The sequence below is a fragment of the Tursiops truncatus genome, chromosome 8, assembly GCF_011762595.2.
Source record: "Tursiops truncatus isolate mTurTru1 chromosome 8, mTurTru1.mat.Y, whole genome shotgun sequence".
NCBI classification, from domain to species: domain Eukaryota; kingdom Metazoa; phylum Chordata; class Mammalia; order Artiodactyla; family Delphinidae; genus Tursiops; species Tursiops truncatus.
In genome coordinates this window covers 10,931,208-10,944,073 of record NC_047041.1, presented here as the reverse complement: position 1 = coordinate 10,944,073, position 12,866 = coordinate 10,931,208, and the positions used below count along the sequence as shown (strand labels likewise).

The following is a 12,866-nucleotide window of genomic DNA, read 5'->3' as shown; positions in this document are numbered from 1 at the left end:
CTCAGGGAAGTAACCTGATCAAGGGCACACATTAATGTTTCTTTGGCCTGGCATTTGAACTCAGGTCAGGTGGACTCCCACATTTATGTTCTAGGCACAGAGATATTAAGCCCCAAAGAGGAGCTGCTATCCTCACTCACATTCAACTCCATGGAAATTATTCTTAAATCAATTCAAATAAATGAATGTCTACTCTGTACAACGAATGAGACTCTGAAGATAATGCGAAAGATGTAAATCTACTGTACCTACCTCTAATAAGCTTTAAGTTCTAGTTGGCAGAGAAAATACATATATGAATGGATTGAGGTCAGTTGCAAAGCATTGTGTCACCACAGGTAATAGGACATCGTATGAAATGAATAAATTCTGAAGCAATGCAGGGGAAACCAGTGACTGGAGAAGAAAGTTCATCAATGAACGCTGAGAAGAGGAATAAAATAAAGCATATGATGAATGGAGTTGATTCCATTTCCACTATCTTCCTGACTATTTTGTCGGTAGGAAGAAAACATACTTTGGAGAACCTATGGAAAGAGAACACAACCTTAGCACTTATTAGAAAGGTTTCATTAAAGGTATAGCTTATGATCACAGAGCAATGAAAAGACTGAAGGACAGGAAAGGATTTTTCTGTGATTACAGCTAAAACTACTAGTTATTACTCTTTCCCTTGGCGAATAGGTTTCCACAGGGTTCCATCAAATACAAACCATAATAGTTATAAATCAAACCCAGACTTATTCTCTACAAAGAAAGGCAAAAGGGCAGAGGGGAGGGAAGGGCATCGATTTCAACATTTTCAAGGGATTTTCCATGAGATCTATCCAGTCTAATGAAAAAGAAGAAAAACTTTTTTTCTGAATTAATCTTGAAAATAGAGCTTTACTGGATGAATGAACTAGAACACCAATGCTTATTTCAGTTCCCCTGCCTGCAGACCTCCAACTTAATAAAGAATGGGCTGTTGAAAAGAATCCTGGGGATGGTAGACAAGTATTCCCTATTTACAAGGTCGTATCTAAGCTATGTTCAACTTTTCTTCAATCTAAGACATAGACTTCAGCCTTTAATAGAAGATTTACTGAAGCTCCTCTGAAAATAACATTTTCCAAACTGTACTGAAGAAGAAAAAGAGGCACTCTAGATGCTAATGAATATTACTAAATAAAACAGTTCTAGAGTCAAATAACTTTGGGAAAGCTGAGTTCAATTTTTTGCAGCCTTAGACATGTGCATGTACATCTTGTATCTCTACTGGGGACATATTCAGAATTTCTCAAACTTGTTTGACCTTAGAAATACCCTGTTATTTTGTGGAATTTGTACTACTATCTCATAGGTCTAGTATTCCAAAAAGCAGCCATGTTCTCTTTCCTTACATAACTTTTAGAAAGATGAGGTAAATTGAATAATGGGTGGAGAAAGAAAACTACCAACGGGCCATGGCTTTGACCCCATGCCTGGGAGTGATAAGCCTTTACTTCCATGGACTCTGGGTTCATCACTGAATGAGTGACAAATCTCTAATGCCTCGTTCCATGATTTTCAGGGCTACCCTCACAGCAACATGAACAAGCAGTAGGGTCATTCTCTCCTGTAATGGGCAGCTCCAGGTTGGCCTCGGTGGTGTCCGTGGGAGACAAGGCAGGGGTTCCTTCCCAGGTGATGGCCAAGAGCTCTGGAAAACTGGAGGAGTACATGGAGCAAAAGATTATTTATACAGTGTGCCTAAACCACTGGGACAACTAAACTTTAGTATCTCATCCTAGTCTCTGAGATACACTCAAGGACTCAAAGTTCAGACTCCTTTAGCGGGTCATTCTGTATCTGCTGGCTGTACTTCCCTGCCCTCTCCCACACCTGAGCAGAACCTAAGACAAATTCACACAGAATATAATGGGATCACACTTCTTCAGATCCTCTGTGTGAGGGTGACTCTTTACAATACTATCATTATTTATGATTATTCGAAGAGGAGGAAACAGAGGCACTGAAGGGAAAGTTTCACCTCTTAGAGTAGTATAGCTAGAGGGAAATCCTTAGGCGAACCTTCTGTCTACAGAAATACAGTTCACTTAGGGGAGAGAACACCTTATAATCACTACATCCAAACGATTTAATTCCTACCCTGCGACATGGCCAGCTGAGTCAAACTGCACTATCCTCAGAGTCAGAGATACAGGAAAAGTCAGTCAACTCGTTAATGTGTGACGCATTTTGCAATGGCATTAACCACCATGCTTAGCCAGTGAGCAAAATTAACATAACTCTCAATGCGAACACTGTATCTTTCCATGTAACGGTATTTATACACTTTTTCATATTTCCAAATATTGTTGTCAGTGAAGAACTCTCTGTTGTAACAATAAACGGATTTGAAGAATAACTTAAGTTTGTATAGTGCTTTACAGTTATGAAGTACTTTCATTTACGTGTCTTATTTTATCCTCAGTATAACTCTGAGAGGTGGAACTTAGTGTCTTCATTTTATGATGCAGAAATTAGAGATTGAGAGATTATCACCAAACTAATAGCTGGCAGAGTGAGACTGAAACCCAGCCTCTCTGATTTCAGCACTGTCAACTCCCCATGAAGTGAAGCGCTACTCACGTGCTCCAAAGGATGTCCCTTATAAGTTCATGGTAATCTCAATTTTTTCTGTATTCCTTGTGCAAAGTACTAGTAAAACTAGTACTTTATTGAAAACTGTCTTATTTACCAATTATTTAATGAATTGATAACCAATTATTATTTAATTTTATCTGCCTATCTATCCCACTCAAACATAAGCCTTTGGTTACACTGTATTTTCAGAGACCCCTGAAGAATGTCCCCTCCCTCTAGACCCTATACAACCAGGTTCAATCCTATGCCACAGAATCCAGCACAGACCAGGGGTGGCCCCTTCCTACCTTCGGAAACTCTCTCTGGACTTCTCAACCCCTGTCCTCGCTTAGGGAGGAGACTCTCCTGTGTGCCGTGTGCTCCTAGAGCACCAGTGCGGTTGTCTGTGGAGGACTCACACCACCACACTGTACTGCAAGTGTCTGTTTATCATGTCCCCACTTGACCTTGGGCATCTTGAGAACAGCAATCTTGGGTTCCTTCACTTTGAATCCCCAGAATCTAGTACACAGTAGATTGTCAATAATTAATAAATAAGCAATCTAATAAATACATAAAGTAACACAAAACCAATGAAGGCAGTTATCGCCTTTGAGGAGTTCCTAGTCTCATGAGGGAGAAAGACCGATCAAGAGACCACAACAAGCAACATTCCGGGGTGGAGACGGGTTCAGGGTGCTCTGGGAGTGTGGACAGGTAGGGATTGTGCTGTTCGGCCCTCAGAGACAGTGAAGTCGGGCAGAAGCTTCAAGAAGAGTAGAAGGTCCCCAGCCAATGGGCGTGGAGCTGAGAGAAAAGGGTGGGAGTGGGCAGCAAAGAGCGACAGCAGGCTTTAGAGGGGTTCTACTTCTCTGGGGGAGCTGCCCCTCTCTCCAGCCAACCTCATGGTTCTAACAGCAGCTACAAGTCATGCACGGTATCTTGTTCCCCTGGCCCAGAGGACTTCCCAGAGGTTTTGAAAATTTCTTCAGGCTCACCCAGGAGGCACATCTGAGAGAATAGAGCTGACTGGGAGAGAGAAGCCGAGGACAAAGTCGGAGGAAGGGTGTCGTGGAAGTGCTCAAGTCCCTGACTCTGGTGATGTCTGGAGTCTGGTGGACCCCTGCCTTTGCTGAAGTTTGGTTTTCTACCTCAACTTAGTCAAGCTGGTTTTCTGTCACTTGCAAACACAAGAATCCGTATCCACACTAAGGCCTTACTAATACCTCCCACAACACGCAGAGATAGGCGCCAAGTAGCTACTCGATATTTTATTCCTCAAATGGACCTTCTCCCGTCATCGAGTTCAATCTCTTTATTTAAAGATGGGGACACAGGCTTGAGCACTTTTCCCCAAGTTACCCATACGACTCACAGCAGAAGCTGAACTCTCTTCCCAGAACAGTGCTGTATCCACACAGACTGCTGCCCTTGTTGCCATGTGCTGGGTAATCAGCCTCAAGGTAAGAAGTGATAACGGGGTTCACATTTGGTGAAAAAATCACAATGGGCAAAGGATTCATGATACGACTGTAAAGTGATGATGTTATTGTTTTCTACTTAATTCTATAACGAGCCCCTGGCATGCACCTGGTAGGCGGGCGTTTGGAGACAAGGCACACTCCTTGACCTCGAGTACTTCACCAAGTAGAATGAGAAGCTGTACAGCTTACCAGAGCTCACAGACCCTCAAATGAGCCATCTGGGAGAATATATACTTATTACTTTTGCAAGCGCTGACAAGTCTCCTCTGAACCGGTTACGAGCCAAACAAAAATGTCACCTCATAATTTCATAACTGCATTTAAATTCATTTTTAATCAAAAATGGTATCATTCAGCTGGACCAACTGGATACGGCACTTGGTTTTTAGAAAATGCAAAACAGCCTCCAAAGACAACCATTTCCTCCTACTCAGTATATCCAAAAGGATATGCTATGGGTTCTGAGGTCTACTGTAAAATAGGAGGTTCAAAGATGTTCTGCCCGAGGCTAGGCAGCATCACTGCCCTGAAGGGAACTATACTATTCAGGATGGGTACATTTTTACGTATTGTTAAAATAATGACTTCTAGAATTTATATTAAATTTCCAGACAGGCATATATCTGCCTAGAGGCAGGTGTCAATATCACCTTAGGTCACCTTGAGTCCCATCCAGCTCTGTGATTCTGCAGTTGCTTATACTGGATTTCTCCAAGTCTGTGATGGGCTGAAGAGCTATTCCTGTCCTACTTCTTTTCCTTATATAGGTCAGATCCCATTCCAGTGAGTACCATAACAATAACCACCTCATGGCCAGGTTATTTTAGACAACCTGATAAAACGAGGATCAAGCATGACCTCCAAGACAGAGTTGGCTGTGACAGAATTTGACCTGAATATTTAAGCAAGGAGGCAGCCGGTGTCTTAAATTTTTATCTCCATGGCACTAGGCCACTGCAGGACAGTCAGACAAAGGTATGGAAAAATCATCAGTGAGTCCAAACCACAGTACTCAGATTCCTGAATCAGGGACCCCAGTAGCCTGCTAGGCACTGCAAAATCAGAATGTCTGGGGACCCAATGCTGTGTGTCTCCATGTGAGAAGAGTCTCCATTTTCTGTCAACTCCAGCCAAAGAACAGCATGGAGACTTGTGCCTCCGATTTCAGGTCTATAAATAAGCCCTCTTGTCATACTGGATACCCCCAAACCTGCAGTTCCTTTCCCCACTCTTTCCCAGCAGGGCTGGCTTCATGTTTCTTTTTGCATTTGTTGCTCTTTCTTGGAGCGAAGCGTTAGCTGCCACTCTCTGTAATCTTCCTCTACAAGAACGTAAATTCCCTGAGTGTAGCAACTTGTTTGTTTGGCTCCCAGCTCTATTTAATACCCAAGTTGTCCTGCTGGAGAGCAAGCGCCATAAAAGTATGAAATCTCTTGTCTAGAACCGTGCCTGGCATATAGTAAGTGCTCGATGATTATTTGCTGAATGAGCGAATGAATACATGATGAACAGTCATTGTGCAGGACCCAACTCCAGTGCCACTCCTCCCTTCCCAGAGCAGTTACAGGTCTTTCCTCTGACCCTTTAGAACTGTTTGCATCTCTCTATTATAACGTCTATGGGATACTCTACTTATGTTATATCTGTTTTCCCAGGTAAACTGGAAAATACTTTACGGCAGGAACTATGTTTTTATAGCTCCATGTCCTTGTGCCTAAAACAGTTAAGAGTTCACTCGATGTTTATTGCTTCAGTGATCATAAGAATGAATAAAAATGTTTCTCTTGTAACAATGAACGCTGAGGATTTATGATTTAACATCATACCTCACATTCTGCCTGGACTCCAGAGCTTTCCAAACTGAAGAAGCCGTGAGTCACTGGGCTTGGAGGGGAGGGGTGTTTGTTTGTGGAGGACTTGTTTCCCGACCTCGATGAATCACAAGTATAATCACCCCAACTGCATCCTGTCTGGGGAAGTAACCAAAACCCCTATTTCTGGCCCCAATGGCTTTTTGGTTTTATGAGTAAATGCCACTGACATGTCATTAAATAAATGCCCTCAGAAAGCCCCCAGCCAGTGCCATAACCTATGACAGTCAGGTTGTAGAGGAGCATTCTTGCGAACACAGCACAAGACGAAGGAGTTAACGTTATTCTCCTTGCCTGGACCACTGCTCTAGCTTCTAACTGCGACCTTGCATCCAAGTTCTTTTCAAACATCTGTTACACTCTTTTCCAATAAATCACAGGTATGATCATGTAATTCTCCTGCAGAAAAATATGCGATGGTTCTCATCATCAACTGAAAACAGACCAAACTTTTTAATCTACAACTCCCTCCGGATTCTGGCTCTGACCTTCTCCACGTGCCACACCTTCCTGCATGCCTATATAACCATATGCTCCCAACAAGATGAACGATTTTCTGATCACATACAAATCCTATACTTTGCTCTGCGACTTTGTTCCCTGTCTCCTCTTAGAATGCCCACCTCCTACTGTTTCCAAATGTCTAAAATCTACATACTCTTTGAGTCTCACCAAATGCCACTTCCTCCACAGTATCATCAGTGATGTTCCAATAAGGAAGAATAATGTCTCTTTGAGCATGCGCAGATGTTTTAATCTGTGCTCCCTTTCCATTAATTACTTCTAATTGCATTATAGACACGTACACGCGTGCTCATTTCTCTGATAGATCAGTTCCTGAAGAATATCTGAATCTTAGTCAATGTGATACTCCTTCAACTCCTAGTGGTGCATGCCAGAGTGCACACTCCAAATAAACATTGTTAGAGGAAAACCTGAATTAGATCAATTGTTGAAATCTTTATCTTTGGCTCAGAATCTTCAGGAAAGGTCTGACTTAGAATTTTTTTATTCTCATCTCTCTCGTTTTATCCCTTACCTCCTTTCCAAGAAAATATATGATTCAGAAAGTCTTTGGTCCCTGCAAAGAACTTGCTTTATATCCATAGATCTCAAAGGCAAGGTATTCATCCCAGCCTTCCTTCCTCCTATATCCAGTTCCTGTGGCCCACCTTACTAGTAGATACAACAAGCTCAAGTGAGAAAATATAATTTTGACCATAAACCCAGTAAAAGGAAAACATACTTGAGAGGTATTGCCATTTCAAAAAGCAAACTTTAAAAAAGATAGCATAGGGCTTCCCTGGTGGCGCAGTGGTTGAGAGTCCGCCTGCCGATGCAGGGGACGTGGGTTCGTGCCCCGGTCCGGGAAGACCCCACATACCGCGGAGCGGCTGGGCCCGTGAGCCATGGCCGCTGAGCCTGCGCATCTGGAGCCTGTGCTCCACAATGGGAGAGGCCACAACAGTGAGAGGCCCGCGTACCGCAAAAAAAAAAAAAAAAAAATATATATATATATATATATATATATGGCATACTCCACAAAGACTTTGCTGTTACTGGCTATTTCAGAATATCCGCGCCCCAGTGCCAATTTCAGGGTGGACACATTCCTTCAGTGTGGATAAGCGAGAGTTGAAGCAATAAAGCTTAGCAAAGCACCTTCCTCTCCTTTTTGTTTATTCGTACCATTCTGGTTATGAGAATAGGGAGGTAGAAGCAGAACAAGGTTAAAATCACCCATGTCAAGGTCAGATAAAGAGGGAACAGAATGTCAGGAGTTTTGCTTCCTCAACTGTCTTTCAGCAACGGGCACTTCTGCGCAGATGAAAGAGATGGACGGCCATCACTTCCCCCTGAGAGCCACCTCCACAGGCCGCTTCCGTCCAGGCTGCCATCAGGGCGGGGCCCCTCCCTCTCTAGAGGCTAAGTCCTACCCACACCACTTACTGGCTGAATGACCACGGAAAAGTCTGCAATTTCTCTGTCCTTTAAATTGCAAAAGAACGTGGTCAGACTTTATAAACTGTAAAGCGCTGCTTAAATATTAGTTGTTTGCGTAAATTCAAAGACAACTGGTTTTGTTTTTGTTTTCATTACCCTACACCTGGAGTCAGCAAACTTTTTTCTGTAAAGGGCCAAATACGAAATACTTTAGGCTTCGTGGACTGGATGGGGTCTACTGCAACTACTTAACTCTGCCTTTATAGCAGGAGAGCAACCACTGACAATATGCAAATGACAGGATATGCTTGGTTCCGATAAAACTTTATTTATAGAAACAGGTGGCAGACTGGATTTGGCCCATGGGCCATATTTGCAAATCCCTGCCCTACATCTTTGGAGGAGATGAAACCCCAGAGGCAGACAGAAGGGCTTACTAAAATCTTTCCCAGTGCTAAAGATTTTGTCACTTCTTGTGAGCAACTGTCCTGAGGCTTACAGACATCTCTTTTAGGTACTTTTTGAAATCAGAGTTTTAGTTTTGTGTATTGCCATCACCACCTTCATCAACATCCTTTTGGACCTGAGAAGTATTACTGAGACAGGCATAAAAGAACCCTAGTTTTCTACACCTACCACTTGACCACACTCTCTTCTGGGAAAGACAGCTCTGATTATTGTTGAAGAAAATATCAATCATACTTGCGGTGAAAGGTCACTATATTTTTTAACAAATTGGTCCTTTGAGCAAGATGAATTTTAATGGATTGGTTTATTAGCCTAAAGGTTGAACCAGACTGAGAGTAACTGAATGATTTGCTCATAATTAGTATTATTTATAATTATTTTACTTGGGAAAAAAGTATCACCTTAAATGTCAGGATGTTTTTTAATTGCTTCAGATGAGATTCAAAATAATTGACTTTGCAAGTGTATTTAAAAAAAAACTCATTTAAAATTATCTAAAGCTGCTGAGAGTCTGTCTGCAAGATGTAAGATATTGATATTCATTACTAGGAACAGGGCAGAAATTGATCCATGATTTTTTTTTAACCACACGAATTGTGTATTGTGGTCACTTCTGGACTCGAAAAGAGCTGGAATGCTGATAGGGTGATGTGTCTTTCCTATTGCCCATTAAATCTGTTCTCTAAGTAAGTATGCTGTGTGAATATGTCTTTTACTCAAATATATATTTGCATATATTTTATATTAAAAAGGGAGTAAGTACGTGCTTGAAAATAGAAGGGATACACACGTGCTTGGAGGTTGTAGAAAAACACAGTCTATGTACATATTGTGCAGGTATACACGTGATTTGGATGGGACACCGACTTCTTGAAGGTGAGTAGGTGTATCATTTAGCATCTCTGTAAATATTTATCGGTCAGTTGGTGGAGAAGAAAAGGAGAGTACATTAACATCTGGGGAAAGATAGCTTTTAAAATAATGCAAGTTGTAAAATACGGATAAATCACTAGTAAAAAACCTGCAGCAGAGTAACAATGATGATACCTTATAATTATGTAACACTGGAGAGTGACAAACTTTTGCTGCGCTCAGATATAATCTCAGTAGTGCCTCACATCTACATCTGCATGCAGCAAGGAAGGGTAGTAAGGACTTCACTGGGCAGAAGGGGAAGAGACGGCTCAGTGAAGTCCAAGGATTTGCTCCCAGTCTACACTGCCTTCCCCGTATCCCACACTCATCTGGAACCCGCAGAAAGGGTGAATGTGTCCACAGGTATCAAAGCCAACCTCAGCAGCCTTCACAGGTCGCCTCAACCAGCCTGACTCAGGATGCAGACCCAAGTTTCCCACGTGAGGGGTTTTAGTGAGTTAAGTAACAAGCGGACTGGAAAGAACATCCCAGGCAGGGAATATGGTGACGGGATTAAAAACACAGCCTCTTATTCGCTTCTTCCAAGCATATTCAGTCTGAGCATGTGCCTGAGACACGGTGTGACACTGACTTGGGTGGCACAGAGTCCAGGACACAGCCAAACCGCTCTTCCAGGGAGCAAAGCAGACACCATCAATCACTATCTGCATGTTTGAGACATAGAAAAATGTAGCCGAGGCTGGGAAAAAGAACATTCGAAGATGGCTAAAAGGGAAAGAACACCAAGTTTCCCACTTATCTGCCAAAGACACGCATCTATACAGATACACACACACACACACACACACACACACACACACACACACACAGGTTCCTCCAAAGCTCCGTAAGAAAATACCCTGCTGAGAGTAGTAAGGGTATATTAACTAATTTTTATTAATGCCATCTTTTATTTGGCTAGCAATCATAATCTATTAAGAGCATTTATTCACATTATCTTACTTATTCAACCCTCAGAAAAATCCTATAAGGCTCATCAGTAATATATTATTATCTCCCTTTTATAGACAAAGAAAACGGAGACAAGAGGTTTCCTTGCTTAAGCTAATCTCACTAAATGGCAGAATGAGAACTTGACTCCCAGTCATTCCTGAGAGCAACTGTGGGAAACTGGAAGGAAGGAGGGAAAGCTGAGACATTGGTTCAGAGCGGGAAGAACCTGAACACACTGCCGTCAGACCAGAATTCTTCCTGGTTTAGGTCAAAAGGCCGGCATAGGTGTGGCCCTGTGACACACAACCATAACGGCGAGAGCGACTTCCAGGCACACTTACTCACTTTGAATTTTCTTGTGCAACTGAGCGTTTGCTCTCAAACTCCTGGCCTCCAATGTCCTGTGAAGTTTCTGGGCAGCTGAGTTGGAACCAACTTCAAACAAGTTTAAGTCTCTGATTCAGCCCCCACACCCTCCCTCTCCGGCTCTGTGGTCAGTCTTTTGCATCACGACCTGCGATCGAGCAGTTTTTCTTTTGCACTCCTTTGGGGCTCCTCCCTCACTCTCCCTCAATCTCCCAGGTCCTGTCTGCACTTCTCTCCCTCCGTCTCTCCTGTCCATCCACTTTTCCCACTATCAGGGGCTCTGTGCCCCGTGTGCCCCTCCATCGTCCTCTCCCGGGTACCTACTTGGGCTCGGCAGCCACAGGCACCTTCCAGCTGCCCCTCGGCTTTCTTGGTTCTCTGTCTGATGCTGTCTGAAGCCGCCTGCCTCCATCCAGGGCCTGGGATCCATGAAAGTCTTCAAGCTCTTTGTTACTTTTCCACCTTAGTTGATGACGCTAGGTAAATAACAACAAACCAGAAAAGATGGCATATCAGCTGTGGTTCTCACCCGAAGCTTCCAGAAGTGTCAGCTCAGGCCCCAACATTGCAACAAAGGAATCTAACAGTTGGGTAGGCGAAAATCAGTTAGAGGACAGGAGGAGAAAACTTCAGCGCTTCCCAAATTCTGCTGCCCTCCGGGGGCTCCCCCTTGTGGAAGATGCAGGGCATGGCAAGGCGGTACCCAGGCGGGTCGGGGCCTCCGGGAGGAGGGGGAGAGGAGCTCACACACCCCAGGGGTGCGCACCCCCAGGGCTGTGGAGTGCCGCTCCAGCCACGAATAACAGCCCCTGTGTGAGCCCCTCTGTAATTAATCAGGGAACCGCTGTGGGGAGAGACAAGAGTTCCCCATGCCTGGGGGTCTCTGGTCCAGGTGAGTATGGCATGAGTCATGAGCTTGCACAGTTTACACTCCGTATGGACGTGGTGACTGGCAACCACTTGCCTCTTCTTCACGTCCAATTCCCTCACCAGCATAAATGTACCATAAAGTCGGACATCCACACAGGGCTATACTGGTGAGACAGGCGTGGTCTCTGCCGTCTGAGGACAGGGAGATGGTCCAGGCTCTTGGACTCTGGCCAGTGTGGGCACCCATCCTTTTGGAGTCCTGGCAACTTCCTGCTCCCCACTTGATGGAAACAGACTGTATGTTCACATAGTATCTTTCTGCGGAGAGATTCCGCCTCATTCATTCCCACCTACCCTGGCAGTTAAGTAGCGTAGGAAACCAAATATAGCACTTTTTCTGCAAACAGAATGGGAGGCTCATGCAACCCAGAAAGGTGTCCAATGCTCTAGCAAGGCCATCAGTGGAGCTAAGGGCCCAGCTTTCCCGACTTCCTCGTGCCTCCTGTGTCTAGACTGTGTTCTGCCTCTGGAGAGCAGGGGAGGTGGGGCTCCCGGACCTTCCTCAGTGCAGGGCGATGAGCGGCACCCTGAAGGAGTATTGATCGACGCGGTGGCTGTGAAGACCACGTGCTGGGCGTGACACAGACATCTGGACCCAGAGCGAGCCTGCCGGAGAGACTGTGTCATTATGTCAAAAGCTGGGGAAACAACCAGTGGGCCTACTGGGATGCTCTTTATTTGCCAGAACCTAGTAAGGAAGCTGCAGAATGACAACAGTGGCCCGGCCAGAGTTCACATGCCACCACGTGTGTGGTGACACATTATCTCATTTCACCCTTATACCATTTCTGAGATGGAGTCGGGTTAACCCCATTTTATAGATGAAGAAACTGAGTTCAGAGTGGTTAATTGCCCATAAGATAAGTGGCCATGATAGGGATCAAACCTAAATCAATTTCAGCCTAGAGCTCTTCTCACCATATCACATTGCCTCTGTGACTCTTCCAGCTGTCCTGGCCAGGGGACTCGGGCCACGGCATATTAATTTCAGCAAAGCCAAATCTCAAGCCAATTCCCGCTGATCTCTATTTAAACTCCATTATCTCCCTGATGTTGGTAGCAGCTCTGTACTGAACCACACAGAAAGACTGAGCTGGGAGTAAAAATATAAAACTCCACTTACTAAAAACCATCGCTTCTTCATTGGCTCTTTCTCCATAAGCAACCTCGACACTACAGAACCAAAGATAAAACGAACACAGAAATACCCTGGGCAAAAGGAGCTGAAATAATGTGACGAAGGAGACGTGTCAAGTCATGATATGGACTCACTAAATATTTCCATACTATACCTATACTGGGCTCTGGGCTGAATGTGAAAGAGGCA

General features: G+C 44.1%; 1 long non-coding RNA gene across 4 annotated transcripts in view; it reads right to left on the bottom strand.

Moving 5' to 3' along the window:
* The window catches only part of LOC109550953 (uncharacterized), a 275,762-nt gene that overhangs the window by 99,625 nt on the left and 163,271 nt on the right, over positions 1-12,866 (bottom strand). For all 4 annotated transcript variants that reach the window (XR_012333286.1, XR_012333284.1, XR_012333283.1 and 1 more), the window contains exon 3: positions 10,934-11,085. This is a non-coding gene — a long non-coding RNA (uncharacterized lncRNA). The remainder of the gene's footprint in view (positions 1-10,933; positions 11,086-12,866) is intronic.